At 37.3% G+C, this 27901-nt stretch overlaps 1 long non-coding RNA gene across 3 annotated transcripts in view; it reads right to left on the reverse strand.

Annotated features, from left to right (window-relative positions):
- The window catches only part of LOC115494412 (uncharacterized), a 69773-nt gene that overhangs the window by 7402 nt on the left and 34470 nt on the right, over positions 1–27901 (reverse strand). For 2 of the 3 annotated variants that reach the window (XR_012055160.1, XR_012055159.1), the window contains exons 4-5: positions 7078–7176; positions 3062–3209 (exon numbers count right to left, since the gene is read on the reverse strand). This is a non-coding gene — a long non-coding RNA (uncharacterized lncRNA). The remainder of the gene's footprint in view (positions 1–3061; positions 3210–7077; positions 7177–27901) is intronic. The other variant, XR_012055161.1, reaches the window with a different exon arrangement.

Below are 27901 nucleotides of genomic sequence, written 5' to 3' on the forward strand. Positions count from 1 at the left end.
CTGAACATTGTGATCGGCCACAAAAAATGCAGCTTGAAACAGGTGCCAGACATTTTTGTAGGCAATCAGTGCAATTTCAGATAAGTTTAATGGAGCAGCCATTTCATGAAGCAGCTAACAAGCTGCTCACACTCCTATTTCACTCATCTTAACAAAATTATTCAAATCTTCAGGGTTTTCTAGTGATCATATACAGAACCACACTTACAAATGGCCATGCTTTGTATTTAATGCATTTTTCCTTCAACTGTGCAAAAACGTGATATTCACTGCAGGACAATTACTCGGTAGGAAGCCACAAAATGGGCAGCGAAGTTGTGTGGTACCTAGTCTGCCCAAACATGGTAGTATTACCTACTGAAAGTAAGCTGCAAATTGAGAAATGGAAGAAAATTACTATAAACTGTAAGTATATTAACTATAAATGGGACTACAGAGTAAACAGGCTCAAAATTTTCCTACCTCTCCTTAAGAAGCTACACTGAACTCACTGGGGTAACTCAAGGTAGAGTTCCTAACTGAAGAATCACATCTTATTGTTACACATTCTTTCTCTGCATGGAACCCATTTATTTTTTCCTACTGGAGTGTTTAGTAAACCACAATTATTCAGTTAGCCATCAAACCTTAATTAGATTACTTACATGCCAGAACATCCCCAGTTACTTGTGTAGCCTACATTAACTTTTAATAATTTAGAAGGAAATCACAGGCACTGAAACCAGCTCCCTCTCTCATGGATGGGAACGAAGCTGCCGGCAAGATCACAGCCATGCCAAGGATACTTTATACTCTGCAGATGGTTCCCTTCGTCCTCAAGTTTGAAGATAGAGATGTGCTGAACAAGCCTTTTGTAACATTCCTGCTGAAAAGTTAGTAGCCAACAACCAAATCTGAACAATAAAACAGGAGTGGAAAATTCCTCTGAAATATGAAAATCTATCAATGACCTTTTAGCAGTAGTGACTAATTTGGTATTTTCTAAACAAGTACTTGATTAATGATATTTGGAAGGGATAATGTTTTTAAATGTTAGAACTGGAATGGAATTAAATCACTGTTGATTGTAGTGCATGCCTGCTCACACAAGTTATCATCCCCTGCCTGTCTGATGATTAATACTCTGTGTATATACTGTGAGGGGAGAAAGATGGAGCAAATTCCTTTCCAGGATTTTTTCAATATATTAAGATAATTTTTTTTTCCCTGGTAAAAAAATTATATTCCCAGCATTTTAAATGAAGCAACTCCAGAAACGTAAGTTGAAAAAAGCATAGTTCACAATGAATAGCACCTTTAATCACAAAAATGGGAGCAGTGAAAGCCTGATCATGTGCAGCAGAAATTTTCTGCAATGCCTGATGAGCAGGACTGTGCTCTCTTGTGGAGGTGTCAGACTGCATCACTGCGGGAAGTTTGGTATACCCTCCATGTAACTGGAATTTTTAGGGATGGTGTATAGGAGTGATGAAGAGGCCTGACAACAGAATGACCTTTCCCTGAGGAACTAAAAATAATCACCTCCTGAAGGCAGAAGTTGAATTTTAGCAGCTGTTTGTACAGATTAATTTTTGTCTTCTTTTCGGCTACCCATTTACAAATAAGTGACACTGGGTAACATCAGTGCTACCTATGGCTTCAGAATTAAACAGGTTTAATTTTTTTTTCTAGCAATGAGAAATACACTACAATCACAAAATGCTGTTGCAGATCTTGGTAGCAGAAATAGGGGAAGAAGTGCTCTTTGGCATTCTGATTAAACAATTTCCTCTATAGACCTTATTTGTGCTTTAAATTACCACTGGCTTTAAACAAATAGGTGGAGTAATGAAAGGCACTGGACAGCTGGTAAGGAGAGTGGCAGAATGGTGTGTGAGGGGACTCCCTGTTTATAAAAGTTACTCAACAAAAAGTCTGCAAACTCCAAACCCCAAGTCCTGCTGTTAGTTCTGTAGTTTACACACTGAAGTAGCATCTTGAGGGGTGTTCTTAGAGAGTTAAAATGGGATAATAGTTAAAACATGAAAATAAAGTATCTTCTGTCCTCTGCTACATGTAGACCTAACTACTTTGACACCAGATTCAATCCATCTATAAACAGATACAGATGGCAGGATTTCAATTCTCTGTTTTCTTTGCTGTTTTTTTCCAGAATTTTCTGGATATCCATCTCTTAACAATTACCCATCCAGTGTTATTTCTGATGAGGACATTGCTTCTGACATTGCCTATGTACTGCAAGCTTTCATCAAATTGCCAGAATTACTTTACTCTTCATTTGAGCCTTTTCCCAATCAATTTAAACAAGATAAAGGCATTAGCATTCTCATCTGCATACATGCATACTGATCTTTTTAATTATTCAAATAAAGAATATTTTTTTGCCTAGCTTTCAAAAAAAACTTTTCTATCAGACCCTAGGGCAACTACAATTTTAGCTGACACTATCAGTTTGCTTTTTTCCAAATTAAAGCATAGTAATGCTAAATTTGTAATATATCTTAGGTAGCCTCTTAACATTTATATATCTCATAATTTTACTAAGTCTGTAAAATCTAGTACCTGCTAAGCCTTATGTCATTGATTTTACTCAGTAACTGTGTTATATACTCCCTTGAGATAAACATGTATGTCATCTCAGGTAAGAAAGGGGCTCTGTTTTTGAAATTTAACACTATGCAAAGCAATGTTTTGTCATAGTATCTAAAAAATATATGTAAATCTCTCCCCTTCTTCATGCCACAATATAGGATCTCCTCTAGTGTTTCCAAGGTCATAAGAAGGCTTTTGCTAATAGCCCACAAAGGCAAAAGGGATATGAGAAGCAGCATCCTAAATCTGTGAATAAGAACCTCACATATTTTGCATACATTTCACTGAGTAGGCCTCCAAGACAGACAAAAAATTTACTTTTTCTTATTATTTGTGATCTAAGGCTGTTGATCCTGCTAGCAGTCTAACTCTCAACAACTGAGTAGCCCCTCCATTTTTAACAGCACCATTTCTTGACTCAAAGTGAAATTTTGGTTTTGCTTGTTTTAAAAGCATTCTGGCTTTATACCTATGGATGGTTCTGTCAAGCAAGCCATGAGAAGTGGTCACTCTATTTAGTGCTTTAATGGACTGCATGCCCTGGGCTTTGTAGGCAATTGTTCAGTTGTGTAGTTCTTTCAGTTTTCCAGTTCCAAAACCATAAAAATCTTCAATACCTGGAGGAGGCAGAAATGGGGGTTACTTTCTTCTAGACTAAGTTTTCCCATGTGTAGAACAGCACATATGGGGAGGTTCCTAATAAGTTGCACACTTTAGAGGACGAAGTAAAAACATACTTTTTCTTATTTGTGATTTATGTTTATGTCTCATTGCTAAAATCACATCTTTAAACGTTATGCAATGACATGTTTCTATTGTTTGTACTGCTGAATGCTGGGTAGAACACTCACCAAATCAGTCATCTATAAAGATACTTGGCAATCACTAAAAATCAGAATAGAAGCCCTGGAGGGTGAACATGCTTCAATTTAGATTATTATTTCATACTAAGAAACCCGTTCTTGCTCTATTTTGGTTTTCAGGATGCCAAAAAACATGTTCTGGGCATGATTTGTGCTGAAAACCATAGAAAATTCCACCTTTTTGTATGCCATAAACCATTTATAGATAAGATCATTAGAGCAAGCTCAAGTTAGAGTGCAGATCTAATCTTTGTGTCATTAGTCAGCCATTTATGAAAATGTTTGTTAAAACTCTGTAATAAATTACTTTATCAAGTCTAGCAGTGTGTCCTCATTTTCCTTAATTTTCCTCTTAAAAAAAAGGGAAAAGATACATTAAGTAAAAGTCTGTCATTTATAAGACATCAAACTACTTTGCAAACAATGCTTATCACACAAGAAATATTCCATAAAGATGATTTTATGATAATTATGTAAAAGTCAATTGTTCAGAGCTCCAAGCAAATATCACTCCCAATCTGTGGAACAACAACAATGATTGAATAGCTAGAGAAGCTTTGATATAAAAAATGTAGCAACTTTTGCCCAAGTAATATATATGTGTATGCACACACATGCACAAATACAGGCAAGGAGGGATGTCCAGCATTTGTGGGTTTAGCCTGTGTTGGAGATAAAAATCTCTTGTTTAATTTATAGTGAGTACCAGCCTAAATTTTTGAAAGTGACAAATTAACTGAATTCAAGGCACTAAGATGATTTTGGTTTTCAGTTCCAAGTTCAGTTTGCAAATTTAAGTTATCAGAGATATCTCTTCAAAGTGCATACATCTGAAATACATCTAAATCAGGTGTTGCAAAATGAGGTCTGTAACTAAAAGTTCTGATGCAGAAAGACCAGATTTTTGACACAGAATAGAAGACAAGCTGTACATTGCCTACACGTTATACCATAGACGATTAACAATATACTATTTAATTTTTTGAATGAAAACTCAATTGTCTTCCAAAATGCAGCTAAAAGGAAAATCTAACTGTAGCCTTCTACTAGAAGTTCTTGCTTCATTCAAAGATGTTCTTAAAAATAAAAAGGATTTTCTGGAAGGTCTCTAGATTAAGAAAAAAGTATTTTCAAACAATTAGTAAATATGCAATTGTCTTTTCTATTATATCTTGTTTTATACACTTTCTTTCTATTAAACAAAATTTATTCTGCACTCTTATTTCCATTCAGCAACCAAAATCAAAACATAATGAGAGCATACAAATCAAATAATATACAGCAAGTTTCCATTATTCAGTGAGAAGAAGCCAGACTGTTCTCTAGGCTACAACATTCCTGACAGCATGTGGTGGGAAGGGCCAAACCTATCTGCTGTTGCAAAATAAAATGCTGTTAAGAAAAGTTTTGAACAAAGAGAAACATCCAGTGTCCTCCAAATACAGTAGAATTAGTGTAGCAGTCAAAGTTAATTTTCACATGGTCCCTGTGTAAATATTGTGTGCGTTCTGGAGGATTAAAGCCAAATTCTGATCTCACTGATGTCAGATGAGATACCCCAGTGATGAATGTGGTTTTTGGCTTCCCAAGCAGCCGTCAGACTCAATGTGTTTCTAATAAGATGGAGACTCAGTAGGGGCCAGGTGCTCTATTAGCTTAAATTGTTAGAGAAGAAGGAGTTGTGTAGAAGGTTAGTAGATGGAAAATGTTTTTTGCCTCCCCAGAATGCCTACTCCAGGTTTAGAATTCCAGTTGCTGCAGCCCAGCATTTGTACTGGCTGAGCTTCTGACTGAGGCTTAAGTTATAAGCCTTCTATGGAGTAGCAATAAAGCAAACACTTAATGTTATATATTTGTAAGAGAACTCATTTTCAGATGTTTAACATCTCACTTATTTTGGTTTGGGACAGAATTCTACCTGTTTCTCTCTAAGTAATTATTTTCTTTGTATTTTCAAAAGTACTCTTGTACCTGCTGTTTAAATAAATCTTTAGTTCAAAGGTAGCTGATATTCATTAAATGTAGTACTGAGCGAAATACTTAGTGCAAGCCTAACACAAAAACTGTGACTGGGTAATAATGCTGTAATAGAAAATTTGAAGTAGAAAATGTGTTACAAGGTGAAAATGAAATGAAGCTTCATAAAGCCAGGTCTGAATAATTTCAGCCCATTGAGCAGTAAAGAGGCTGCCAAGCACTGGGGTGATCTGCTGTTGTACTGATGGCTGTCCTGCCTGAGAAACCCTGGTCACAACTTGTAATCCACCCACATGCACTTCTGGCAGCAGTGCAGCACCCTAAGGACCGGTGCTGTGCTGTCTGCAACGCTGTTGCATATCTGCTCTTTTTCCAGAATAGAGGAGGCACTCACCAATATGTGAACTTCAGGATTCATGGTACAGGCACAGCAGAGTGGGGGTTTACTGCTTGGACAGCACCTGCAGTAGTGCTCAGCACCCCCGCTCCCTCAGCAGCCCTCCCCAGAGGGCCAGGCTGTGCACATATGGCCCTATGATGTTCCTCTTAGCTTATGAATCCTGCACATTTTCAGGGACCCAGAAGAAAGAGGCTGGGGAGAAAGCTGCAAGTATACCCTTAGGCAACACAAATTAAGAATATCTCAGTTACCACTAAAGTCTCTTTTTCTTTGAAAGCTTATACATGTATTCACACAGTATGTGACTGCAGGGCAGCACCTCCAGCATACGGTGTAGCTGGAGAACTGCCCTGGAGTCCTTTAAATGAATCAAGACAGAAGGACTCTCTTTTTCATCACAGAGCAGTTTTGAGCCTAAAAGTATCTGTACTTGAGTAATGTTGTTACAGAGATGCTGAATGGAGTCCAGATGGCAGCTTTGCAATTTGCAGAGATGAAAACACCCTACAGAGAGGTCACTGGCACTCTCTGAGCTGTAATGGAGCTTCAGATCATACTGTGCTGCCTTGCCTTACTGATGCTTAGCATGTTTTAGCATCATCTGTAACCCACTAAGACAGTTTCTGTGCAGTGATAAATGACCCCTTATAAGCCTTGAAAAACAAATTTCAAAAGACAGGAAGAATTCTGTGGTTTTCATCCTTTCCAGATAATTTTTAAAATACATTATATAGAACATGTAAGAGTACTTTAGGCAGAAAAAAAAAATCATTGATTAAATTTTCAACTAGGATGGAAGCTGGACTACTTCTCAGCAAGACACCAAGGAGAAGTCTCGAGCATGACTTTTTCAGGAAAAAAGGGGTTATTTTCACTGGAGTGAAAGCTCCATGCTGACATGTCAGGGACAGATTCAGCTCCTTCAAGGACTAGGACTGTTACCTAGCAGAGACCCTCACTAACACATCAGTGAATTCTGCTGTAGTGGAGCAAGACAGGCTTTTCTGTGAGAACTGTTTTACTTACTACAAAAATCCACTGACTACTCCTTGCCTGGCTGATTACTCTACTGGTCAGCCCCAGTTAAACACAGGCTGGGTAATTTCATGGCAAAACCATACCCAAGAGAACATGGGATCAAATTGTTTTTGTAGGAATATATAAACAGAAGCCTTTCAAATACTGTCAGCTAAAGCACTTGCCATATGAGGTGCTCATGTGCTCTGCATGTGAGAACTAACTAACCTCAGTGCCATCACAACAGGTGGTGCTCTTCAGGAGTGCAGGCACTGGACCTGAGATGAGAAGGTCTGGTAGCAAGAGCAGGACCAGGATAAGAAACACCTGTAATAAGAGAGGACAAGGCATGTGAATGTTCTGAGTACAACTTTTGAAACCAGTGCAGTGGCCCTGCTTCTGTGTCAGGAAGGAAGACACCATGTGTCTGGGCCTCACATTGTGCATGTAAAACCAGACAACTGCTTGAAAAAGAGAAGGAAAATAACAGTCTCACTCGCTTGACAAAATATCAGAGTCCACCACATTAACACATGCATTGCCTTTCTTTTTGTAGTCTACATATATTTTTGTGTGTTTTTACTTGAAAGTTACTACTTTTACATGTAAAAGTAGTTATAGAACAAATAGTTCTCTATTAGGAGGGAGAAATTAGCTCTTACACAAGAAAGTAAAACAATGGGGAAAAGCAGAAGGTGTCTCTCCATATCTATATCATCTATATCTATATCTATACCTATATTTATCTATATAGATATCTATATCTGTATCTTTAGCTATCTATCCATATAATCTATATTTATATCTCTTGTCAGGAAGGCTTAGTAACCCTTTCTATTCCACAAGTGCTGACTCTGAAAGAACATAGACATTTCTTTTGCACATGCTCTATCAATGCCCCAAATCCCAGTTCAATATACACATTAGAAGGCTCTTTTCTTTCCCTTTGCTGTTGAACGTAGACAAAGGAGGAAATAATTTTTTTTCACAAGATGCACATCTTGAAAATCCTAGGAACCAACAGCCCATACATTGAACTAACTTCATATCCTCTTTTTAAATTGAAAAATATAAAAGTAATTCCCTGCTCATGATGATCTTTTTTCTGAATGAACCAATTTTTAGATAAGGCTCACAGTGGGTATTTATGAAATTAACCAAAGAAATTCTAATTGCTTTATTTCTGTTCACCAAAGGGCTAGTTAGAGGCAGGGAAAATAAAAAATGAGAACAAGAAGAATTAAAATGAAAGATCATAATTAATCATAGTAAAATTCTGTTTGCTTTGGGAACAGAATTTCTATCTTAATATCTTGGAAACACTTGTGTTTATGTTTTCTGTGTATATGAACATTATTAGACACTGCTGTACACTTTGCAGTTTGTTTAATCTCTTACTTGAACATAAATGCTAATTAATTTTAATGATTTGAAAACAAGTTAAAATATTATTATTTCATTATTTCATACAACTATTAAAATGAGTTTGTTTTCAATACAACTTGGTACTCTGTAAATGGAACTCTGTACATTTACTCTGTAAATGTAACTATTTGGTCTTTGGAATCAAGCATCTGAAAATTACAAAAAAAAAGGGTAAAGCCTTATGAGCTACACTGGTATTAACTTTCATTGAAAAGCCCTATATAGAACAGTATATTTTTCCTCTGGAAAAGGATAGCTCCATTACAACTTGGGAGGAAATAAAACCTAAATTGGAAGGAAAACATCTACATAGATAAGTCTTTTTACCTACTATGTGATTTTCACAGATGTTATGAAATGGGACAAATTTTCTTACCCTTCCTGGAGGAAGAGGTATGAAATAAGGAAAGATAATAAGTATAATATAATACATGTATAATATCCAAGAAATTATTCTTCTAGAGTCAGCCATGGGCTGAATGATATTATAGAGGTTAGGGTGGCAAGGATTTCAGAAGTAGTTGAGTTTGAAAAACAGGTGCATCTGGAGATGTTTAAGGGAGAGATCAGCTATAAGTTTCCAGATGGCAGAAAAAAAAATAATAGAATAAGAACTGGTATCCTTGTTAGAGGTATCAAATAAACTAATCAATTAAAAACCTTGTAAAGTTCAAATTTAGGTTGGAGAAGGTGTTTAGTTCTGGGCTGATTTTCACTTTATTGAAATTATTAAGTTGCAAATGTCAGGATTTACTCTTGGGCTTTCTCAAAATCACAGAAACTACTATATGTCATGATCACACATAGACTTTTTTGGTGAAAAGCAGTTGTCCATTTGTTCAGCTGATGTGAATAAGGTCAAAGGAGTTCAACACCTGCTTTAGAAAAACATGCTCAATAGTTACCACATTTTTCTACAACAGGTGTTGGACTCATCTAACCTTGGTCATGTTCAAAAGACAACTGCTTTCAGCACTATCTGATGGAGAAGTAAACTCTAGTATGTTTATTAGCAGTATTTGTACTCTGATTACATCTTTGCATTCTTCTGGAAATTAACAGTTAATGGATTTGGTGAGGCAATTGATATGCCTTCAAAGGGTTTTTTTTTGGGGGTTTTTTTGCCTAAACCCTCTGTCTTACTTCAGGATGTGTGCATGAGGCTGATAGGTGTCTGTACACACACTTGTGTATAAGGATTCCTAGAACTATTGTAGAAGCAAGACTTGCCATATGAAACAACAAAAGGTACATCTCAGTTTTGTAGCATGATTCTTTAACAGTGGCACAGCACAGTAAATTGCCTAGTCCCATAAAAAAATCTCATAAAAAAGACAAAAAGTGTTGCAAATAAGACCACAAAATTACACTTAAGCATTGTTACAACCAAATAGCTCATGTACAACTTCATAATCACTTCAACTGGTGCTCTTAAATTTCCACATATATTTACTTTACTCCTCTAAAGCACATTAAAGAAAAAGTGTTCTTTGTTATCTGGGACTACTTGGAGTCTTTAGCAATTCACTTAACACGTCATACTATCTGTCATAGACTTTCCTAAAACACAAGGGAAAATGCATACCTCAGGAAAGGAATAAATCTCTTAAAAGGTATTAGCGTAATTAAGTAGGTCACCCTGTAGAGGTGAAGTGCCTGTTACTATTGGTGGATATTAGTCCTCATTCAGTAGAGTGCTTCAGCAAGGCCCACTGAAATTTGTAGGCAAATATATGTGCAGGAAATGCAAGTTATTTCTTGAGACACAGTCCTACATAGCTGAGACATGGCTATCACGCTGGTTCTGAGGCATTTTGCCTTTTTTTGTTCATGGTGGAAAGCCAGCCTTACAGCATGTGACAGAGATGTCCAAACACAAATCGTACGTGTGTGTTTCAAGTTTATTGCTCTTCTCCTGAGTTGTCTCGGTATAAATACTGTCCCAAACACATATGCTTGAGAGTAGGGTTCAAACCCTTGTATATTCTGTGACAAATCTGCAAGAAAGCTGAGCAGTGAGTTTAACATTTGCAAGCTTGTGAATATTCACAGAGAATCACAGAGAAGGGTTGAGTTTGGAGGGGGCCTTCACCAGCTATTTCATCAAAACCTCCCTGCTCAGAACAGGGTCAACTAAAGCAGGTTGCTGAGGGCCATGTCCCATGGCCCTCAGTTATCTCCAAGGTTTTCAGTTATCTCCAAGGATACAGACTTGATGATCTACCTTGACCTGTTCCCATGTTACACCAGCCTTACAGTGAAAAAGCCCTTTATCTTATGTTTGAATAGAACTTCCTGTATTTAAATATGTGTCCTCTTCTTTCCATGGACACCACTGAGAAGTCCGGCTCTGTCTTCTTTGCTCCATACCACCGTATAGTTACACACACTGAGAGGATCCCTCTGAGCCATCTCTTCCCCAGGATGAGCAATCCCAACTCTCTCAGCCTCTCCCCATATGTCAGTCAGGAAATAAGATTAGGCTTTTGCTGTCCTGGATTATGCTGGCCCTGTTTGCCTGAGGGCCTTGCCCTGGAAGCAGGCATGTGTACTGCTGAGAAAGGTTTAACTGAAAGCTTCTGGCATGCAGAGACAGGACCTAAGGTGAAACAGGTTAGCTTTTCCAGGGAATGCTAATTTAGACTATGGATTAAGTCATCCTGGAAGAGGGATTCTAGGAGTGGCCCCCTCAGGCAGAATGTATAATCTGTTTTTTTATTGTATAATCTTATTGTGGTGGGGTTTTTTTTTAATGGAAGATAAACTGTGAAGATGATGAACAAGTAATTTTTATATTGTAGGAGAGCATTGGAAGATTGAGTTGTCTTTCACATACTTTACTGAAGATTGCTTGCAAAGTCTGTTTCTGAAGCATTTAATTTCAGGACAAGCTTTGGAAACAAAGAATGAATAAAAGAAAGCAATAAAGCACTGACCATCAAAGCAACTGGTTTGTGTACTGCTATTTTAGCTCCTAGTCACAAGGGTGTTTGCTACAGCCCTTTGCATGATTCTTACAGGTTCTAACATGTCTCCTGTCTCTGACATTCCTTGGTCCTATGTTCCCAGACCAGCTACAAATGTTATTTTGCTACTTTTCATTGCTAAATCTGCCTTATATTGGGAAATTTTGAAAACGATTATGTAATCTGGCTCTGTGATTACAGCTGAAATTAATTTGCCTGCCTGATAGTACACTAGAGTGCTTGAATTCATGATGGGATGTAAAGTATAGCTTTCTTTACCTTTCTGTTTTCTGGATCTGCATGGTGGGGGAATTGATGTTTCTGATCTTCCTGTAGATAAGAGTAGCCTGACATCTTTTATGATGGATCCCAAAGGACTGAACAAACAAGGAATAGTCAGAGGAGCTGACAGACCAGCTGCCACTGCACACAGAGGCCAGTGAAGGAGAAGGTATGTGGTGAACTCTTCACTAGGCTGCAAAATTCTCATGGCTGTTCAGGCAATGAAATTCTTCCCCTTCTTTTGATCCAAAAGATTAAATGATAGCTACTCAAATGCAAACATTTTACAATGTAGTCATTCTAGAAATGGCTGAAGAACACCTTTATACTCATGTAAGATGTACATACAGTCATACAGACAATTCCTGCTAAACATGCAGGTGTTTCAACTTCCTGCTTTCCCAGCACCTGAGAGCCTGTTCAGGTAGGAGAATAGATATTCTTGTGCACTGAGCTGCCTCTTTGCAGGGTGTTTGCAAGAGCTTTGTGTGCTGGAGGTGCTTCAGTCACACAAGGGATTTCACACAGTTGCATGTTGCACTTGCAGTTGAAGGAAGTGTTCTTTGTAGCCTGTTTTCCAGAATGAGTTCATAAACCTGAGTGAGTGGACAAAAAATTATCAAATTAATGTCAGTGTGAAAAACGTAAAGTAATTAATCTTGGGGGGAAATAGACTAAACTGTGCTTATGGGAGTCTGAATTTGTAATTGGCAATTATACCTCAGGGAAGAGAGCTAGATAACATCACCAGCAGTTCTCTGAAGTCATTAACTTAAGATACAGTAGTAGCTGAGAGGAAATAAAAAGTCTAAATTCATCAGAAAGGGCAGCGAGAACATAACAGAAAACATAATTTTGCTGCAGTACATAATCTCACACACCCTGGGTACTGTCTGATATTTGATCCTCACATCTCAAGGAGTCATAGTGGAGTAAGAAAAGGTTCAGAAAAAGTGATTAAGGATGTCAAGCAGTTGTATTAAAATAAGAGACTTAAAGGACTTAATTCTAAACTTTGAGTGGAGAATATTCAGTGGGAAATGTGAAGGCAATCAATGAAGTCAATGCAGAACTACTAACTCACCAAACCCTTCATCATCCTGAAATTTGTTGCCACAAATTTTGGAGACAGTTTCAGCAGAGGATACAAGGAACTAGGAACTCCTGAAAAACCAGTCTAATACTATATTAAAGAAAATTAACAGGAATTCCAAAATCAATTACTCTGGATATTGGCAGAGTAGTAGCGAGATAGAGGCCAAGAGCGCATGTGCTCCTTGAATAGCACCTCCTGGGCAGTGGTGGAGGCAGAATCTTGGTCCTTCCTACATTCTTATTTTCTGAGTCCTACTGAGACGCAACTTTCATCTGCTTCAGAGCATCTTAGTCTCCTCCCATTTCCACAGCCTCATGTACCAGAGCCAGCTGGGCTGCAGATTACAGAGGAGTAGATAGGCCAAGCTAATACTTCTGGTGTGGGAAGTGACAGAGTGGTAGAGAGACTGCAACAACATGCAGGAAGTACATGAGAATCTCAGGCAACTGCTGGAGAGTAAGAGATGTAGTCAAATAATTAAGTCATCTGCTCTATATCATGCCTGGCTGTTTAAGGACTTCTGTCAGAGGAAAGTATAGAGAACATCAGGCTGATATGCAGTAATAACAAAAAAATACAAATTATTCCTTCTGATTCCTTATGTTCTCTTTTTGGCTCCTACAACAGGAATTGCTGAGAGTAGGATAATGAGAGGCCATGAACAAGCTTAAAATCTGTGCCCTACTTAACCATCTCTGATTTTGTATGTGGGAAGGAAGTGGCCTAAATCTGACCCATCTAATATATATAATATATTCCATGGCATGTAATGTTTTGACAGCTTAAGTAGATATACCAGCACCGAATTGGTAACTCATTCAAATAAAAATTGGTATGCCTCCTTATCTAAGTATTGCAAGTCCTGGTTTTATTCAGATAATTGTGTTTATTTTTTCTTTTCCAACAAGATAGTTGTGAATATTACTTCAGTCTCTGGTATGTGTTAGGCTTGTCCAGGCTTTTTCTAATGCACTCTCATGAAATTTTAGATGCAGATATCATCTGTGTTGGTAATGCGGAATATAGGTGCTGGACAGAAGCAGGAGATAAAGAATCTGTTTTTCCTGCCTCACAAACACATTGTTTATGCCAGAAATTTTTCCTCCCCAAGTGTAACACTATGTGTGAACACATCTTAAATGGGCTGAACTTTATAATGTATTTGCTAAAAACATTTCATTTTATACATCAGGAGCTAAGCCACTGAGAAATTTGTGTTTTGTCAGGGGAAGTCAGTGGCAGAGAGATAAGAAATGGCTGTAGAGTGCCTTAACCACAAAGCTGCCATAGATCAGTGGAAATTATGGGTCATGAAACTACTCATTGGTGAGTTTCACACAACTGCAGAGCACTTCTAGGGACAAAGTGTCAAGGAGAAAGATGCGTTTTATCTGCAGTGTCTAATCTCCTCTAATAAGGATAAGATTTGTCTCACATCAGATAATTTCTTTCCAAGTATTTAAAGCCCTTCAGCATACCTCTACCCAGGTAAGTGGTATACCAGGAATTACACCACTGGGAATCTGCACAAGGAGAGAGGCTAGGTCTGTTTTTAGGAAAACTCTCAATGGATCCCTGAAACTTGCACATTCAGTCATTTGTTTTACTCACATGAAAATTCATTAATTAGTTTTTTCTTTAGTGCTCCCCTCCTCTTCCCTTCTTCACTTCTGGCATTTCTTTCTTCAACACTGTTTTTTCTTTGCCCAGTAAATGTCTGGTTGCTCTTGACAGCTCATCCTCTGAGTTGTAAACAAATTTACATCCTTGCTAAAGTATTTTCTGACTTCTGAACCCCCACTTGTGTTCTGGCTAGCTGAGAAACCTATATTACATTGTTCTCATACTGCACACAAAATGAACTAAGGGGATAAGGAGTGTATCCTGATCATGCTTTATCATGTAGAACTCTGACAGGCAAATAATTGCTGCCACTGATCACAGACAGAGAATTAACAGCTTGGAAATAGTGCTTCCCACATTTCCACATTCCCACGTCGTGTCCTCAGGCCTAGGATCAACATGAATTGTGAGCAGATCTGCCTGAAAGTACTCTATTCTCATATCAATGAGAAGATCTGCCTGAAAGTACTCTATTCTCATACCAATTTATGTTCTTCAACAATGCTGCAGTGTCTAATTTCTGAAGAGAAATTTCTACCTGAAATTTTAAAAATGCATCACTCCATAAATAATACCTTTCCCTCTTAAAGTAGCATCAGGAATAGAGGCCAACAATTTACTGTTGAGATACCAAAGGCTGGGAAGTGGACTGCTAACTTTGTCAGTGGGTATCTTGTTGGCCAGATAAGAAGATAAAAGATGTGGATATGACTTTACAATACTTAATCCTAAAACTTGAGTTCAGATGCTGAAAGGAATCTCTGTCTAGATACAATCTTTTCCTGACATTTCCTTCATTGGTCTCATTTTGTTGCCAGTTTTATCCTGCCTTTTACCTTCATTCTCTTCTTCTTTTGCCATCTGAATTACCTCTCTTCCAAGAATTTGATACGCATTGCAATGAAGGTCTTCTGAGAAGACTGGGAAGTCAAGATGAGGTTTAAGAGACGTTCTGCAACAGACTTAAAACAGAGCTGTGGAAGCCACTGCAGGATTCCTGCACTCGTTTGGTTTTAGCCTTGAAAGTTCAGCTAAGTTAGCTGTTCCTTTGTGTTGCTAGAACTCAGAGCAGAACCAGAAGTGATTAAATGAATAAAAAGAAAAAGAAAAATTATTCGTGTAAAACAAATAAAAATGAATCTTGCCATTTCCCAAACCTATAAGAAGCAGAATGGCTGAAGAAACCTTGTTCATTAACAGACTATAATTATGAGGGCACTTTCATATTGATTAATGGCTGAGATAGTGTTATGTGTGTCAGTTTCTCCCATTTAATGACTCATGTTAGAGTGGCCTATAAACAAGCTTCCCAATGCCTTTAATTTTACCCCCCTATTATGAGAGAATAATACATTGTATAGTATGATGGGTTATTTTGAAATAAATCTATCCTTTCAGTCCTTAGCATCTTGTAATCTGGAGTTCTGAGGACTCAAAAAAGTCACTTTATTTTGCAAATAATCAATTCCTTGACTGCATATTTGGACACAGTATCAATACAAACATAGAGTTGAGCAGTTCAAAGGTTACAAATTAAGAGATGCAGTCGTTCAATTTATTTTTTCTGTCAACACAAAAATGAAAGAGTAAATCCAGTGGGAGCATATTGTACATGCACATAGTTGTAGAAAAGAGCTGAAGCATATTAATGAATTTCTCATGTATTTGTCATTGTATGCCCTTACTGCAGACTAGTTAAGTCTTTGATTAGGAAAGCCTGGAACAAAAGACATGACAAAAATAACTGGAAAATTCCCAGTGATATTATACAAGACTGGAAAATAAAAATTGTAGCTTAAGGCAGAGAACATTCCATTCTCTCAGAGGATCTCTGAAGGAATGGATGAGGAACAATAATTAAGAACTGAAGTCTGCTTCACTATACACTCTCTGGGTTGTCCTTGTATTGTCATGAGCACTTCTCTATAGCCACAAAACTACAGAAAAAAGTGAATTCTGACATGCTTGCTAGAGAATACATGACAGAGAAGTTTTTGTTACATATGGAGAAAAGCCAAACACGCCATCATTAATGGAAGATCTTTACACCTCATTTCTACACAAGCTCTATTTGATGGCACAGTCAAGTCTAGGTTTCATACTTAGACTCTTGTGTGTGTAAGTAATGAAGTTCTACTAGTCATTCAAATTTTTAAGGTGGCAAAGAACTCAAATAAGTAGTGTGTTCCTTATAACCTTTTTTCGTTGTCATTTATGAAAGTGGTTTGATGCTAGGAGGATTTTGGTTATTGTGTCCTGTCGATATCAGGTCTTAGGTTATTACTCTCCTGACTTCAGCCTGGCATAACTGCGGCACTGTCTCTGAAGATGATAATGTAGATATTTAACATATGCGTTCTGTTTGAAAACCAGCAACTGGTCTCCATATTTCCCTTAAAAAATGTCAGAGATCCAGGCACATTCTTACATCAAAAAAGTTTTATTATTTGGAAACTGTTCAAGTAGGAAACTATTTACGTAGAAGAAAAAATAATGTGATCATTAATGATTTTTTTTTTGAAGTCACAATATGTATCTGGTGTATATTTTAATTAATCTGTATGACTTTTTGTTTCTGTGATTGCTCAGACTTTCAAAACAGTAATTTGATGTGAACTGGCCCAAATCCTTGCATACACAGGCTTCCAAATGAGTTACAGCAGAACATTCAGATGCCGTAAGGAAACCCTCAGACCTACCCATGCTGCCTGTGGAGCAGAGCCGGGAGGCTCTTTTTAGGATCAAATTCACTATCTGTGCAGACAGTGAACCTGAAAACATGGCCCCAGATATGATGGGGCCATGCCTAATGGAGCATGCAAGCTGCTGTGTGCCTGAGCACCTGAAGGGAGCTAACATAACGCTGGCATATCCAGGCAGGCTGGCTGCTGCCTGTTTGCAAGTGTCCACAAGTAACCCACATCAGCAAGAGATGGGCAGGTTGTTGCATGCTCACAGCCACTTCCAGAGCTGCTTTTAGAAGAGGTAGAAACATGCCTGCTAGGGGTAATTCATGGCTGCCCCATTTCAGTGTATCAGTGGCACAGTCTCATGTGGCTGGCAAGGGGGCAGCTGGTCGGCAGCATGAAGAATGAAACTGGTGTTTTCAAAATGATGAGGAAAAATAAATGGATAAACTAAAATGCAACACCTATGTTATACAGCATGAGGCCAGCTGGGGAGTTGGCATTGAGAGCCTGAGCATCTGTACAGGGAAGAATGACTTGCATTTGTGCAGATTCATAGTGGTTTGCACCAGAACACACCGGTTCGTTAGGATCTCATTAGGAAAGGTGCTCAGACTCTGTAGAATATAGCTTAAAATTCCTGTGATTTGGCTTAATTCTATAAAGAAGGTTGGACTTGATCATCTTAGAGGTCTTTTCCATCTTAGTGATTCTATGATTTTATGGTAGTGCTAGGGAACGTGTCAAACATGTTCAGCCTTGGGTGGGCAGACAAGGAGTGAAGTGTGTTTTCTGTGATGTATTTTCTATGTGTCTTGGACATGTAGAAATGTCACCAGAAAAGTTTTCAGTGCAACCACTCTTGCATATTTGTGCCCTTCTGTCACCAACTCTGGAATTCATCCTGCTGTGGCTTGTACCAAGGGGAGTTGAGTAGATCCCTCAAAGGTAGCCTTATGCCATTTCCCTGGTTTCATGGAAAAAACCCATAAAGTTCATCTTTAAAAGAGAGATAGGTTGACTGAACTTCCATTCTCAGAAAACTATCAAACTGGGTACTTAAACAGTGTATTTGTAATTACAAGAAGGCCACAGGGTAGTAAGTTAATAGCAGGGTGAGCTTATAAAGAACAAGTGACATAGTACTAATCTAATTTCCTTCTTTAACCTGGTAATTTGCCATGTGCATACTAGAGAAATAGTACACGGTTATCTTAATTTGGTCTCAGATGATATAAGCAACTTGGGGATATATGGTAGAGTAAATCTCATAACATGGGAACTGGAAAACTGTTTGGAAAACTGGTTAGAAATCTGTACCCCAAGGATAGTTGCTAATATTGCTCTTTCAAAAGAGACTGTGTTAAGCATGTTCAGGAAACTCTTTTACTTAATCAGTATTTCCACTATTTCCACTAGTGACTTAGACGCTAGGGCGAAAAAAGTATTTTTTAAAATATTGAAATAATAAATAAATAAATTATATTTCAGTAAGAACAAGAACAAAGTAATAAACATTGAAATAATTCTTTTCATCATTAAAAGATGCAGAACAAATAATGAAATGTCCTTTCTGGGCAAAATGGTAAGGAGATTTAGTAGATCAAAAACTGAGTATAATGACCAATGCACAAATATGAGTAAGACAAGTTCAAAGTATGCATTGTAACTCTCACATTCAGCTCTGGCAATTCATTCAGACCTCACCTGGAGCCTTAGACTAAGTCTTGGGCAGCCCTCTTTAAGAAATTTTTTAACCGGAAAAAAGCAGCAAAGATGATCAAAAGCCCAGAAAATCTGACTTCTGAGACTGAAAGGATGAGATTTGTTTAGTCTAAGGAAGGGAGAACTGAGGAGAGATGTGAGAACAGTCTTTAAATACATAGACACTGTTGTGGGAAGGTTAGAAGCAAATTGTTCTTCTTGTATATTGGAGATCAAGAAAAAATAAAGTGTGCTCAAACTGCAGTGCAGAGATGTCAGGTCAGACACAAGGGAAGATTTCCCAGCTGTAAAATAATTAAACACTGAAATACATCTCCCACCAGATACAATTCTGCAGGGCTCTTTGATGCACTTCCAGCCTTCTTACATGGCATGAAAAATCTCTCCCCAGCAGTTCAGTTTAGTAAATGTTTTGTGTAAGTAGAAGTGAGAAATGCTACAAGGCAAGGTGTGGAGACAAGTTCATATTTTGGCATAGATGGAGAGAGCTGGGTCAGAGGAAAATTCATGCAGCAGCAAAAACAAAAAATAGTGTGAACAGTTGGGGTCACTCATAAAATAGAGGAGAAGAAAATGGATCTAAAAACAAATGAATTTTCTGATAGGGTGTGACCCCCCACCATGATTCCAAGTCAGAAGAGAAAGTGGCCCACTACACTTGATATTTAATTATCTACCAGAGAGAACACCTGAAACTGAAAGCATAATTAAAATATCTTGACTTTTCTAATTTTGTGTCATTGCCCACAAAAATAGGACATTTTATAAACTATCTTCAAATACCTACCATTTGATTAGGTGGCTGTCAGTGGTGTGTTAAAGGGTAAAGGTCAATTGCATAACGTTTCATGAACTTGTTTTATGGAAGAGGTACAAAAAGATTTTACGCAAGGAATGGTGTTTTAAGAACAAATCATAGAATTTTGTAGACAGCATTTCTTTCCAAAATTCTTGGAGTATGCATGCTAGTGTACACATTTGTCAACTTGCTTTTCTGAAATACTTCTGTCCCATTATCTTATATGTTGTTGAGGCTCTTTGGGAATTCATGCTTTGTGCATTCAGCTGACAAAGCAATCTTTTGCTTTATTTATGCTGCTTATTGCTAACCACAGCTGTCCAAGGCCAGAATTACATGGTAATTCTGGTCAAAAAAATTAATTGAATTGCATCAGCAGAATATTCCATGGGCATACATAATGAAATCCTAAACTTCATAAACTTCCTGGGGAAGTTTACTTTCTTCCTAATTATCTCTAGTGCTCTTGTACCAGCATACTATTTCACTTGTGATGGTGAACTGATAATAGAATACTATACAATATTATAGAGGAAAGCTACACCTCTGGCCAACTAGAGAAATTACAATGTTTTACTCAAATACAGCTAATCCAAAGATCTCCCTCTCAGATGAACATAACCCTTCTCAAAATAACCTTTCACCTTTTTTCTGGATTAAAACGTGAAGTAACAGGAGTGGAGTTTAGACCTGGCTGATGATGTTAAGGCAAGCAACCAGGAATGTGAATATGTGCTTAAAAGGCTATCTTGAAAATGTGTTGATGTGTGATAACTGTACCTAGAAATTCCCTTCAAAAATATGTCCCTGGGTAAGTTTGTACAGCAAGAATAAGTTTCTACCTCAAAGAGTTTTCAAACTAAATAAATAAGAAATAAAAGCAGTGGAAGTATGCAGAGAAATGCACATGATCAAGGTGTTGTAGCCAGGGAGTTGGAAATATTAATGGTAGTGTTTCTGAGTCCCAGCTCAGTGACTCAGTGATGCACATTATCTGAATAAATCTAAGTTTCATATGCAAATACTTCTTGAAGGTCTAACTGTATCTGGCTTGCTCATTGTATTTGCCTTTTGATTTCAAAGGGCCATTTATATGAACAAGGTAAGACAGTCTAGACCTGGAGTTTTCTAGTTTTTCATCTCTTTAGGCTGCATATGTCCTTTCTTTCTTTGATAGACCATCAGCAGATCTTCCCCATAAAGACACCACGTGAAGGTTGTGAAAGTAGTAAGTCCTCATCAGACTCCCTTCCCTTTTCTGTCACTCTGTTCTCCCTTTACACTCTCTAGTCTTGTGTAAGTAATTATATCAGATTTCTGGTGACATGGGGAATCTCTCTCCTCTTTATTACAGAACTTCTTTCAGCATTATTGTTTCCCTACAAATAGTCCTTTTCCATTTCTAGTATTATTTCCTCCTGTTGCATTCCATATGTTTTAGATTATTTTGTCTCAGTGTGTTAGCTTGTAAGACACCTTCTTTTTACAGTTGTTTTCCCCCCATGATTTAGTTGTGTTACTGTTGATCTGTCTACGCTGTTATTTGTATCTTCTAACAAATTAGAATCATATTGTAGCATTTCACCATACAATGAGGATTTTTAAATCCTTAATCAGGAAACATGATGGCTTTGTCTCTGATCTCATTGGTATAGGACACAGTACTCCTTAATCTCTATCTTTGCTTTCTTCCTCCTTCCTTTTCCCAATTTCCTCTACCTCTGATGCATCTTCCAAAAGCCACATACATGCAGATGTCACCGTACATGTTAAAAAAAAAAAAAAACTCTTGATCTGAACTATTGTTTCCCTACTAATCATGGCTTTTTAAAGGTAAAATCATCTGAAACTAATTTATCCTGCCAAGGATTAATATATCCCCATTTACTCTAATTCATGCATTGGTCTGTCAGACACAAGGTTTGCATTAACCCTTTATCACAGCCCTGAGCTGATGGGTTTTGTTGGATTTTTTTTTCTGGGTTCTTTGGTGGAATTGAACACCTAAATCAGTGTTCTGCACAGTCACAGATAATGAAAATATTAGCAGAATCATTAATACTTGTCTTTCACTGAAAATAAGGTCACTAAGCAATGTCTATAGTGACTCACACTAAATAAGTTTCACCCATTAAATCTGTACAGATTTTCTTCTGCTTCTGTAAAACTGCCATAATGCCATGGAAAACAAAGTGTAGGGCTTAAAACAATGCTTGTAGTGACCTGGAAAAGAGAGTATGATCCCAAAACTTATCTTTTTAAAATGTTTGGTCTAATGTAAAATATTGCCACTCCCTGTAAGCTCTCTTTTTCTATAGTGTTCAATGTAATAACCTTTCAAACACCTTGAAGCAAATAAAAGCAAAGATTACCTAAGTATTCCAGCATCTCAAGCTTTAGTAAAGACAAGAATATTATTAAGCAGCTACTAATTTATTTGGTAGTTATTGCCCATAACTTCATCACTAATAAATGTTGTGGTCACTGGAAAGTAAAATAGTACTTGTGAATACAGATATATGTATATATAGTTAGAAAGCCTATAAATCTTACAAACTCTGTTATGTGAGTCATAAAACTACTGATAAAAAATATTAAAAAATGTATTTACTAAAACAGAAACAATATTTAGACACAAGTTTTGTAAATCCTGGTCATGACATTACTCATCCTCTCCTAGGAAGAAAAATCCCGAATGCAGCATATAGAGGTTTGATTGTCCAAGTGATTGCATTTGCAGCAGATTCATGTGGAAGTTTGCATCCCTTTCAATGAAATGTCTTGGAGGACAACAGGGACATGTTCAGTAGATCTGTGTCTATATAGAGTTCAGTTCCTTTGTCTCTCAGATATGTGGCCAAGAAATATACTCAGCATAAGAAAGTAGCTGTACAGCATTTTGGCATCTTGGAAAGCAAGGTACCTTTAAACAATCTTTGCACCTTTTAGTGACACCCCAGAGGCTGGAGAAGTGTTTAGTTTAATTTAGACTGTGCTGTCTGTGGTTTTCTAAGCATTGCATAGCATTTAACCCTCTTTGAATTTATTCCTTCTGACCTCAGAGTGCTTCCTGTGCTTTGGAAGAGGTTCTAGAGGGAAGGTTTTATGGTCACCTCTCTATATTGCTCAGGGAGTTCCTCTCTAGAAAAACACAAGAATTTTAGTCTCTTTATACCAGCTGGCTCTTTTATTTGTTCCGACTTCTTGCATTAGAAAACTTTAACTCCAAACCATAATGTATTGGTTGTATTAAAACACCTCTGCTGTTTTTACTAGATTGCATGTTCCAGTGGTCCTTACCAGGCAGTCTCAGAGGATATGGTGGAGAATGATCATCTTTTAATGCAGTATTCCCAGGATTATTCAATGAAACCTATGGTGAAGGTCTTCTCTGGTCTTATTTTTTTTTTATTTCTGTCTTTATAAAAGCCTGTTTGTTTTCTATCTTCTTACATTGTATGGCTTTTCCACAAATACTTCCTCAAGTGAGGGAAAATATTTCCTGGGTGTGAGTTTTCAGGTTTGTTGTACTGTGTTGAACTAGACAAAGATGTTCCACTTGACCTCATAGAAAACTCCTAAAAGTTTAAATTTAATTGAGGCCTAAAATTAGAAATCATCTGAGGGAAAAAAAAGCAACCAACTTTATCAAAAAAGATGATTTAGTGTTAGCACTGCATTTTGTCTTCCTAAATACTTCTACAGGCAACCGCTTTGCTCACCCTCTCAGGAAATAATTCTCTGTCCTATAAAAGAAAGCTTTACTATCACTTTACTGCATTTTTTTTCTTTCCCAGACACCTCCTTCAGCACTGCATTTCAAGCTCCAGATCTGATCCTGCTTTTGCATACAGCTCAGGGAGGGAATTATGGACCCCTCTCCCTTCCCCATTCACTCCCGCTTTATGAGCAGTGCTGTGTTTCAGCAGAGAAGCTGGGTCCTGGGCAGCGCTGCTCTCACGTAATTGCTACCAGGACAGGTGACACTGTGACCCGATAGAGTTCTACAGATTTTATATCAGTGTTGCTAACAATGTAAAGGACAAAAGGCAAAGATAATTGAGACCCAAGTGTACTGAATTCTCTTACTTATATATCATGCAAACACACCCAAATTTCAGATTCAAGAAATATATCATACGTTTTCACAGGAGATCACCTCAGGCATGAATTGTACTTTGTCTTCTTGTGATTTGCAAAATAAACCCCTTGCAAATGCAGATAGGATGGCAGTAAATAAAATAATTCAGCAAAACCTAATTCATAAAAATGTAAATGTATACACCCTTCCTTGTGGCAATATATTCCAATGTTTAAATCAAGCTTCATGTTTCTTTTAAACAAGTCTTTAAACCTGCCTTAATGGAAAAGTTATTCAAAAAGTTTGAAAATATACTGTATCACATTATTTATGAACTCAAAATATTTTTCCAAGACCATAAATTATTCTAAGCTTGTTTCCCCAGGAGTCCCATTATGAAATGAACTTTAAAGCTACAGCTGGGAGGAGAATTGAATACCAGTCATACAAAATATAAAGTTCCAGCCCTGCAAACGCAACTGTGTCTGACTTTAGGCCAATGAATATTTCTAGTGACTCAGTGGAAGTACTCCCACTAAAGTTAAGTACATCTATTAAGTGTTTGAAGGCCTGTGTCTGAAAGTAGCACAGTAATAATCATAAGTAAATATTTGTACAGCCTTTCCTTTCTCTAAATGTTTAATTCTTTGAGCATCTTTAAGATTCCTAGCTAAGAAGTTTGTTTTGTAATATTAGAAGTTTTGGAGCAAACCCAAAAGCTGCAGACCTTGCCAATTATGATTTACATGGGTATCAACAATTTCTGGGTATTCCACTTCTGGTTTGTATCCCTGCAAGATTAGTATGCTGTGTTCAGCTTAATACAGACAAAGAAAATTTAGTGTCTTAAGTTACAGCATTATGAAATATAAAAGTGTTGGTTTCGGGCTTGATTGAAACCAGAAACAGGACAAATAGCTTCTTATTTGGAAATGCTTAAAGGTAGGTCAGATATAGGAAAAAAAGTTTATTTTGGAGAGGACAGTGTTTCCAACTTGTCTAGGCTAGAAAAGCAGAGTTTGACTGAAAACATTTAAATTCTTCTATAGACAGAAATTTGCAGTAAAATAAGTGTAAACACAATTTGACACCTTTTTAAGTGTGTTTGTCAGCACAAGTCCACATTTCAACTGTAACTGCCAAACTGTGTTTTAAATATGGACTGTTTTCTTATCAGAGCCAAAGAGTGACAAGAGGGAGGAAAGTGCCTCAACCACACAGGCACACAAGCACACCAGCAATTCTCCTTCATAAGGTTCATTTTAAGTCAGGACTACTGCATGTTACATGTTCAATAGGTTTAGAAATATGGACTCTTTTATTGTATATTCCATATTTTCCTATATTCTTCTTGTGCACATGTGATGAACACAGCCCATTAGCATGAGCATTTCAGGGACTGATAGGAGTTCACTGTAGATGTTCTTAAAACCTCTACAGCTTTTGTAGAAGAAAAGCAACTACTTTGCAAGCAAGTACATTATATGAGAATTGATAGCAAGTACCAACCTTGTTGCTGTGGTCCCAGCTGCATTTATAGGTAAATCAGTACCAGCTTTTGTAGAAAGTGCTTTGCAAACACTGAGGTGGAGCATATTTCAAAAGGGGTTTATAGAGAACCTACTGATCTGCCAAATGTCCTTTCTAAAGCTGGAAATATGTGTGAGTGAGGGCAATACAAAAATGATGAGAGAAGTATCTTATTTTCACATTTGGGGAGTGGGAAGCATGGTAGTGGCAAATGAACCAACCTCTTTTGGAATAAAAGTAATTCGGATGACAACAGGAAACATTCATATGCACGTGGAAGCAAGTGTGGCTGTCAGTAGGCAGAAGTTAGCTGTGCACATCTGGGTGGCATGTACTGATCATCATCAGGGACCAGAGAGGTCATTATAGTAGGAGCTCCACCTCAGTTTAATTTGCTGAGTGTAACTAATGCACAAATACTGGGAAGGAATGGAATTTTAGTGCCAAAATTATCTATTAAAATTACAGTGTAAATTGATGAACATTTGTAGTATGCTGTTGTCTTTACTTTTAAGTAAATTTGCACTTCAGCTCAACACATAAACCTCCAAAAGATCTCAGAATTTTTTTACAATAACACTTATTTTAAATGGCAGTAGGAATGTTAAACAAAACATAAGCTGAGGAGATATTGCATGACTCCTATTATATGAATTCTAACATCAATTAAATCCAGCTTGACTACCACATTCAGGATTTGCAGTAAAGAGGAAAGAAAGTATCCATTTGGACTAATGTAGTTATTACTACATTCTTTTAAAAAAAACCAAAACAAATAGAACCATATCCCACAGCTGCCATGATTTTGTGTTAAAAACCTGCTCCAAAACTGCTCTAATAATAGAATGAATTTTCATAAAATACTTTCACACAGTGAAGAATTCCCAGCCTCCTGGAGCGTGCAAATGCCAGTTAATTTCAGATGCCCTGAACTCTCATTTCATCAATATTTATAGAAATCTCCCCTCCGCCAGCTCACCAGTGCTCCTCCTTGCAAGGGTTCTGTGCATAAATTGAGAATGGGTCTGATGAAGGCCCTGTTTTAGATTATTTTTATCCTTTCATCAGGCTTCTAGAAAGAGTCTTATTTCTATGACCATAACCGGGATTGCAGTAGTAGACAAAAAGGGAAAAAAGCCCAGCACACAAGTCAGGAGAAGCTAGGGTCAACAAACGTCTTTCTTCCTCATAACTCACCTTTTCCATGCTAAGTTTTATATACCATGAGATGGACTTCCTTTCCAAAAATAAGAAATATAGGTCAAACACTAGGATGCCTTGCGTGACGATGACTTTAAAAAAAATGTGAAACCAACAGTCTGGGAAATAGCCAAACAAATGTCAGTTCTCCAAGTTTTGTTTCTTATAATTGAACCCAAACTATGAAAAGTTTGTACTAGTAACAAAATTCAATCTGCTAGAGTAAAACTCTTCCTTGGAGCAAAAAAATTATCTTTTCTCCATCTCTCAAATTAATCTTTGCCAAGAAAGTATACATAGCGCAAAAGTTAAACAAGATATTTTTGTTCCTAGCTACCCACAAAAGAACATCCTTCAATATTGTTTTGGAAATACTGTAGCACAATTAAGATAGAGTGTAAATCATAGAAAGAATATTTCCTGTAGCCTTTAAAATATGGTAAAGCAGCTTGAGTGAAAGCAAAGCCCTTTACTGTTGCTTAATGCCAAATGAATATTCCTGTCCAAGAAACCAATTTATGATAAAGATCTCACCAAAAAAAAAAAAAGAAAAAATTTGTGTTTCAAATACAGAAAATACTACAATGCTTGCATATATTCTGTTTAATACAAAACACCCAATAACTGCAAACAGGACTACATGACCCACTGGAAAAGTAACAACTTTGGGACGTGTTCAGATTCCAAATGCTAAAGTGACTTAAATTAGAAAGGAAATTTTGGGGCAAAGGAAGAAGAGTCATGAGAGAACAATGAATAGGGTAAAAACGGTTTTAATAACTAAGAGCCCCCAAAAGAAGATCATTTATTTCAGTCTACTATGAGAAAAATGTGGGAAATTAAAAGAGCCTGCATTCTCTCCCCTCTTCACCCAGCCAGGTTGTCTGAAGGAGCTCTTGAAGACAGAGGAAATGGTTCAAAGTTCCTTTTGTGGAGGACCTTGATCTCCTGACATCTCTCAGATTGCACACTGGCTCAGCTTATTAACACACAAGCAAACCCATATTTGCCCTAAAGTCAATAGTCAAATTCCCACTTAATTTCCTGACATTATCAAAGGTACTGCAGGAGTTTATCTCAAGATATTTGGTAGACACAGAAGGTTTCCATTCAGATTCTCTAAATTCTTGCTTCTTGTCTGAGCATTTGTTCTCAGAACTGGCTTAGCAGATACACATATCTGCCCTTTGATAATTAAGACCTATGAAATGCCACTGGAACATTCTAATTTCTGGCCCTGGCCTATGTGGAAGTCTGAATCATCGTGTCTGAGGCAAGGAAATACCATGTGAGTAAATAGCTGCATTGAATACATAGAAACAATGAGATCAAAGGGCTGAAATACTTTTTAATAATTTAGAAGGTGCATATACATTATTATGCCATTGTTTTTTGGATGAGGTAGTTATGGAGACAAAAGCAAAAAAGCCCAAAACACACACACAAAAGAAAATCCCCCAACAACCTCTGGCTAAGAGGAGTTTTTTCTGAAATTATATTACTTTTTCAATTTATGCAAGCTGATCTGCAGGATAGACATTAATTTGTTAAAAGTGGAGAAATGAGAAAATGAAGATAGACATAATGTCTCCTTTATGTAGTAGCCATTTGATGTTTTTGATAGTATCATCTAAACAA

Source organism: Taeniopygia guttata, chromosome 3 (genome assembly GCF_048771995.1).
Source record: "Taeniopygia guttata chromosome 3, bTaeGut7.mat, whole genome shotgun sequence".
Lineage (NCBI taxonomy): Eukaryota > Metazoa > Chordata > Aves > Passeriformes > Estrildidae > Taeniopygia > Taeniopygia guttata.